The sequence below is a fragment of the Lampetra fluviatilis genome, chromosome 24 (assembly GCF_964198595.1).
Source record: "Lampetra fluviatilis chromosome 24, kcLamFluv1.1, whole genome shotgun sequence".
Classification (NCBI taxonomy): Eukaryota; Metazoa; Chordata; class Hyperoartia; order Petromyzontiformes; family Petromyzontidae; genus Lampetra; species Lampetra fluviatilis.
In genome coordinates this window covers 6,490,324-6,498,346 of record NC_136298.1, presented here as the reverse complement: position 1 = coordinate 6,498,346, position 8,023 = coordinate 6,490,324, and positions in this window count along the sequence as shown.

Genomic DNA, 8,023 nt, shown 5'->3' with positions numbered 1-8,023 from the left:
GAAGGAATGACAAGATAAGGGCTGATGCAATAATATTCAACGCTCATAAGTCATCGTATTTAAAATAAAACATGACAACATTCAATTGCAACATGTATAAGGATGCTGCCATCGTGTAATGGCTCGCACACTGGCAACCCAAGAGATCTGTGGGTTCAATGTCCTGGCACTTCAGTTGAATAATGGATATTTTTTCAGAACTCCCCCAACCTCTGTCCACCCAGCAATATAAACCGGAATATCACATTTAATCACTCGGTAAAGTCGCGTATAGTGCACTAAAGTATGGGAACTCCTACCTCATTTCAGACTCTCACCTATTTCAATTAGGCCAAAATACGTTATGAATGGGGCTATTTAAGTGCTCCCTCTCTTGGAAGCCCTTCTCCGAGCAGTGGCATTTGGAAGAAATTGCAGGGCTGCACCATTACCTGCTACTACGCGACATCTGACTGCAACGTGTTATTAACACCCTTTAAATATATTGTGTAGAATATGTGTAAAGTTAATGGGCTATACAGTTCAGTTGAACATCAGGCTTTCAATCGTATGATAATTATCCATTCAAATTCTTAGTCAGGGCAGATACAGCCCAATTTTCAATACAAACCCTATATAATAAGCAATGTCAGATCAGATTGGGTAATTTTTTTGGGAGGTAAACCACGTCTTATTCACATGTATAGATGACTCCTGACAATTAAGATGTGTGATGTTCATTACCAGAAAATTATAGATAATGGGGATGAGGCCCACGCACGGCTCATTTGCACAGATTTACAGAGATGCTGCAAGGAAAAAAACCACGTTTTTCCTTGTACAAAAACATGTTTTTGTAAGTAAAGGGAAGGTCAGAACTATCAGGATATGCAAACCTTTCGTTACATTTCTAAATGTTTTTTTTTTATGAGTTGTTGCCTGTGTAGTGTAATAACGTTGTCTGTTGTCCAGCAACGGAAACTGCGGTGGACGAGCCGTACACACGCCGGTGAGTACTTACACGGGTGTGTCGGCAGGGCGGAGGAACTGGGGCAAAGGTCACAGAGATCCCGTCAGGAAGCCCCTGGAACCCGCTAGTGAGTTCGAGAAGTGAGGCGCGGCAACGGTGGAGCCAGGCTGCACCGAGTAAAATAAAAGCAGCAGAGAGTGAGAGCTCGTGGCTGCCGGTTCTGGGAGCGGATTCGTCTCATCGTCGCTGTCGTCTTCGCCACCTTCATCGCTGCCATCGTCGTTAGACAAATGCGCAGCCGGATAATTGTTGGCTGTCTCGGCCGGCGCCATCAGTGTAACATAGTCAGGGTTGTGTTTAGGCTAGGCTATACGACTTGGGAGAAGCGAATCCAGTGAACCTGAAATTATTAAATAAAGAAGGTGCCTCCTCAGGAATCCTGTCTCCCGCTCTGTTGACACTACACCTGTACAATTTGTAGTAATGGCTTCATAACAAAAGCCTCGAGTGAACATAATCAAGTACAGCACTGCATACGAAACAAATGGACTCATTCCTACTCTTGCATTTATTAGGCATTCGTGCAAAGTGCTGGAAGTAGAAATGCAATTTCAAGTGTAATTAACGTCTATTTCTAGGCAACATCATCGTTTTTTCCCCGAATGTTTGTTCTCCTCTGAAGCTTTAATTGGTACTGCACGTGTCAGGGTTGCCTCTTCGAACAGCAATGCCAATAGTAGCAGCACATACACATACCCGTCAACCCATACGGTTTACCCGTATTCTTGTACAGGGAAATTTCGTTTTCAGGTCCATACGGCGTACAGCCGTTTCAATACGGGAATTTTATTTTCTGCCTCTTTGTTTGTATTTTTCCCTTGTGATGGGACTTTGTAGAATGAACGTTTATATTTATAATGGCAAGGGGTGACCAATAAGGTCTGATATGGTCTGTAATAATGTAGGCACTGATAAGGGGTTGAGAGGTATGCATAAATAATGATACTCTACGGCTATCGTGAAATAAGACGCAATGGAAACACATTGATTTGAAAATACGTTCTTGTGTCCCTCCTAATATTCCAAGACAATTAAGCCATAAAACCTTACTTTAGAAACCAATATACAGTCGGTGATTGTTCAATGTCTTATTCGCCCACCGATAGCATTTGACTTGCCATTTGCTCACTGCTGCCACAGACGTCACAGATGAAGCCTTGCAGGAATTCATGCTTATTCAACAACAAACCGTTTTTTTTTGTATGACACACGCTCATTCGTTTTTCATCTTGGGACATAGTGTCTCCAAACACCATCATCCCTGCCGCTGGTGCATCGTTCAAATTCCAGAAATTAATAATGAATGACAGGCCACTGGCAGTGTTTGAATTTCAGCAATTAACAATGAACAAGCGGCGGTCACTGGAAGCGTGAAATGTTTGACGGAATATTCCATTTAGAAGACGCATCGGTAAAGCAAATAGCTTGCAGTGACTCACCAATTGAAAAAAAAGCACGAAGAAAAATTCCATTTCACATCGAGGCCACGCGACAGACATGACGTTCACGACGGGATGTAAATAAGCACCAATAAGCAAAAGGCTGCAACATTTTATTTTGGGACCACGTACAACTGTTTAATTTAAACACGTCGATTGTTTTTGCTGCCAGAGATAGCCCCTGGTTTGCATTTCCTCAATGTAGTCCTGATAGTCCGCATCAACGTTCCGCTTGGTGTGGTCGCAATCGCTTATGCCAGCCGATACTGAATATTGTTGCAGGTCCCAGGCCACAGACTTGGCACAGAAAGAAGGGAGATTACAGGGGTCCGGAATCCACCGACACTGCCGGTGGCCTCTACCCTCTAGCCATGGCCATGGCTGTAGCTTAGATGAAGAAGCAATGAAGAACACCCCGCATATCTGACTTACCCTCACTGTCTCTTTCCAGCCAAGCGTCAATACAAAAATTAGATTGAAACAGCATCTACGTACAATGTTTATGACCCATAATAGACGTTTTTTTTAGGGTAGATTGCGTAAATATAAATGTGTCGTTCAACCCACCGCCACACGGATTTTTAAACGAGAACCGTGCAGACTGTGATCAGACCGACAGCCATACCGTTCTATCCGCGCATGATGCAGCCTTGCAAACATTAATAAAACCCCAGCAAATTATTATTAACGTGCCGATCCTTCTGTGATCACTAAGAATAATAGAATGTAGGAGGGGGGGGGGGAGATGTGTAATGGGGGGGGGGGGGGGAAGAGAAAGCATGTATACATAATGAAAGGCAATGTGAAAATAATATTTTCATTCTTTGGGCTATGCAATGGTGGGTGAAGCCTTCTCTAAGCTGTGTCGTCATGTTTGGATGGTCGGCCATACTTCATCCCTAGCTGCTCAGCGTGAGTAGGATAAGTGCGGGGCGGGGCTCCAGATGACCTCAGGCATCATTCGTCACTGATGTGGGAGACGGATGAAAACTGCCTACTCACTGTCACCTCTATTATACGTATATTAGCATAAGTACCCGGCGTTGCCCGGGTGAAAAATATATTTCTTAATAACCTTACATATATACACAGATGGGCTGCTACCCCTGCCCCCCCCCCCCCAGCCACGATCTCCTGGGCCGCTGTGCAGTAATATGTACGGCCTATAGTGTGGTGGGTGTCGAGGCCTAGTACCGTGCAGAGCCTCCGGCCTCGCCTAAATTGCCCATCCGGCTGAGGCTGGGTACGGGTGCCGTTCCCCCCCCCCCCCCCCCCGCGCTACAATAATACTGTCTAATCGCTATAATTTTATTATCTACCGACCCTATAATAGTAATTGCACACATTGGGGTGGGAGGGGAGTGAAGAGGACGTGAAACTTTTATGAATTTACCTCAGAGTCGCGTGTTAATGCGTGCGCATATTTTTTACGGGAATTAAAGATGGCGTCCACCCCGCAGCGAATGCGTCGCTACCCGTTGCCAGGGGCAACCGGCGTGGAAAACCAAACGGACCAATCGTGTCTCGCAAATCCCTCACATTTCGTCCAATGAAACTGCGTATGGTCCGGCGACACACAGACAGACAGACACACACACAGACACACACACAGATAGACAGACAGATTTGCGATTTTATATATAGATATAAACGATGATCATTACACATTGTTAAAAAACCGCTAAAAATTAAACATTTTGTGACATCCATCCTGGCATGCAGTCTTAAGATTTTTTAATGGCATATGTGTAATAAGGGACTCGATCTTGGTTCTGTCTCCGTCGTCCTTTATTCGGGTTCTTACACCTTTCCCGCACGGCCCTCGCTCAGAGCTCTCCCCTTGGCAGCTCCATAGCTGCTCTCGCTCCCGTAGCCTCCACACCTCTGCAGCTCCGCTGCAGATCCCCTGTGCAGTCCTCCGGCTGCCCTCACTGTAGCTCCACCGCTGCCCTCACTGCAGCTCCACCGCTGCCCTCACTGCAGCTCCACCGCTGCCCATCGCTCCTCCGTGCTTGGTCACCGCTGGCCGACGGTGCCAAGTCTTATCCTCCGTGTATGTGGCGATCTCGCCACTCCTCGACCTCCGCCCTGCGTGGCCTCACTCTAACTCTGTCTCCCACACTCTCCCGTCTCTTCACCCCTCTCTCCCACGTGACCTAACTCCTCCTCCCATGACGTCATATCCGCAAAGCCGTTTACGCCCGCATTACATATGTATGCCAATTAAATCCCTTTAAACAAACATATCGCGACAGAATGCTTTGAATAACTTTACATTCCCTTTGGGGGCAATATGCAATGGGAATTCACCACGAGCTGACAAACGCGCCAAATACCTCCACGTTCTCTTTCACAAGTAGCTGAAAGGGAGATAAGCTAGAGGCTACATTTTCATGTGAATCAAGGGGTTGTAGACGATTTTCATGTTGTATCCATAGCAGTTAGAAATAAGCAAAAAACACATATCCCACGGTCATATAATTTGACTCTCTTTTTTAAATTGCATAGGTCAAATGTGTATTGGAGAAATACATCGCATGTTGTACGTGCATTGTGCAAACCTGGGTTAACTCTCTTGACGACAAAAGAAAATCAGAAAGTTGAAAACTTGGTTAAGGGCTTGGAAACGTATAGTATGGTACACATTATGGGGCTACTTGGATGATCAAACGCACAACTGTGACATTTAAAATAGGATATGTTTTGTGTCTGATGGGGAGGTCTAAAAGCAGTCTTTTTTTACAACCGAGACTGTGTTCCAACAAAGGTTAAAGCAGCCATCCTAACATTGTGGAAGTTGGGACACTTAACTATCAGACCCAAAGTAGACCCAAAACAAGCAATGACCCAGACCCCAACACCAATTTAGGCAGGTCTAGCAATCTTGCACAAGTGTTCCAAATTCCCTTGCAAGGTGTGGTTGGCGATAGTTTGGGGATTCGTTGGAATAGCCAAGTCTCCCGTTGCCCCTGAGACGAGTGCCTGGTGATCAGCTTGTGGCATAAATTTAAGACCCAGCCAAAATGTTAGTCTGAGTGACAGAATGATTACCCTTTGCGCTGAGCATCTGTATAATCTCCCCAGGGTACTGCGGTGACCCAACAGCCTCACCTGGCAAATAACTAACAGAAATGTAGTGAGTCAATACCTATATGGCTGCATATTTTCGCATCGTATGAAATTGGTAAGAATGCCACCGAATTGGAAAAAAGGATAATTACCAATTTGAAAAGTATTTGAAGAGTGAGAGATTAATGGTAAGAACCACAAATAGGAACACATTTTTGTAATGATACAAAACACCTATTTGATTCGCAGGTTGTCAAAAATGATTACAGTCTTTACAATTTAAATTGACTTAAAATGGCCGGATGAGATCGTCACTGCAGGACACACAACTCCAAACACATATATGCGGAACCATGTTTTTTTGGATCCGAGTGTAATTTGAAACTCATCACAATCATACACCACAACATGTCATTTGGTCACTTTTAGGGCCTAAAATCATGTGAAGGAACCCGATTAACTCCCTGAGCAGTGACGGTGCTAGCCCATTGGTGGGCCGAGCAAAATTTATTTATTTATTTTGGGTGCCCTTACCCCCCACTTTCAAACTATAAAATCCTAGTGATATAGACAACTTTGAATAAGATAAGAGAAATATAGACAAAAGATAATTCTCGATGAAGAGAGATGGAGATAGCACGGAGATGAGAGAGATAACTCGCCTATGCTACATCAACTAGAGTGTTACATTTATGAGGATATGAATTTGAGCTAAGATTTGATGTATTGCTTTTTTATACATATGTAGTGACATAGAATGGATCACTACGGCGGGTAGCGCTTAGAACAATAGATTAAGGAACTATGGGGGTAGCAGCCAGCGCAGCATGTAATACCACGCAGTGGGTCACTAGGGTACGTGGTGCTGGCTGCAGGCAGAGGCGCATATGAGTCCTACAGAGCATGGTATAGCAGCTATCCCACCAGCACAGTAGGTAATGCCACGTAGTGGGTCAATAGGGGGCGTGGTACTGGCTGTTTGCGGAGAGGGGCATGTCAGGACACGTCACCCCGGCCGGCTGGCAAAGCACGTGATGGGCGAAGGTGAAGGATGTAGGGCAAAGGTGACCGACGGGACATGGGGAGCATGGCCCAGGACCTTCTGGAGGGTTCCAGGAGGGGGCATGGTTAAGAGTGGAGCCGGGCAGGTGGCATGTGGACGTCGACCCAGGACCTCCTGGAAGGTTCTAGAAGGGGGCGTGGCTGAGGGCAGAGCCAGGCCACGCTGAGGGGCATAAAAGGGAAGCCCCGAGGCTGAATCAGGGCTGTCTACAGGTGGAATGAAACCCGAGGTGCTATGTCTTCGTCTCTGTCTCCGGCGTCGTGGGTCAGACAGCATGTTGGCTGCTCTGACCCGTAATTAGTATTCCCGTGTGTAAACAGTGTGTAAGTTATATAGTGTAGAATAACGTTTTTACCTCTTAAAATAGTGTTTCAGAAGTGACTCACTACACATATGTAGAAATCCTATGCATCTGGAGCTGCATGGGGCTCTTAAGATGTTTTTGATTTGCTGATCCAGCATGAAAATAGAGATTTCTGCGACGTGTAATTAAACTGGGCTCTTAAATGCAGAGTTGCTGATAGCTTCAGCCTGCTTACCAATGATTGTATGGGGAAAAAACGTAAAACTAAATTGGATTTTTTCACTTAATTGTATTTCTTCCAGTTCTAAGAATTAATTAATGCAACGTGTATTCTCTACATGCATACAAATGTCAGTCATTAATTTGGCTCAGCAGGTGGTTCAGTGGCTCCATCTTTTGGTTGTCTTCTATGACGAACGGCGATGTGCCCATTTTTGAGACTTACGAATTAAAATGTACGTCTCGTGACAACATACCAATAGAACAATTGATACACAGTTTGAACTAAATTAACAGATAAATGCACATACAGTGAGGGAAAAAAGTATTTGATCCCCTGCTGATTTTGTACGTTTGCCCACTGACAACGAAGTAATCAGTCTATAATTTTAATGGTAGGTTTTTTTGAACAGTGAGAGACATAATAACAACAAAATCCAGAAAAAAGCATGTCAAAAATGTTATAAATTGATTGGCATTATAATGAGGGAAATAAGTATTTGACCCCTCTGCAAAACATGACTTAGTACTTGGTGGCAAAACCCTTGTTGGCAATCACAGAGGTCAGACGTTTCTTGTAGTTGGCCACCAGGTTTGCACACACCTCAGGAGGGATTTTGGCCCACTCCTCTTTGCAGATCTTCTCCAAGTCATTAAGGTTTCGAGGCTGACGTTTGGCAACTCGAACCTTCAGCTCCCTCCACGGTTTTTCTATGGGATTAAGGTCTGGAGACTGGCTAGGCCACTTAGGACCTTAATGTGCTTTTTCTTGGGCCACTCCTTTGTTGCCTTGGCCGTGTGTTTTGGGTCATTGTCATGCTGGAATACCCATCCACGACCCATTTTCAATGCCCTGGCTGAGGGAAAGAGGTTCCCACCCAATATTTGACGGTGCATGGCCCCGTCCATCGTCCCTTTAA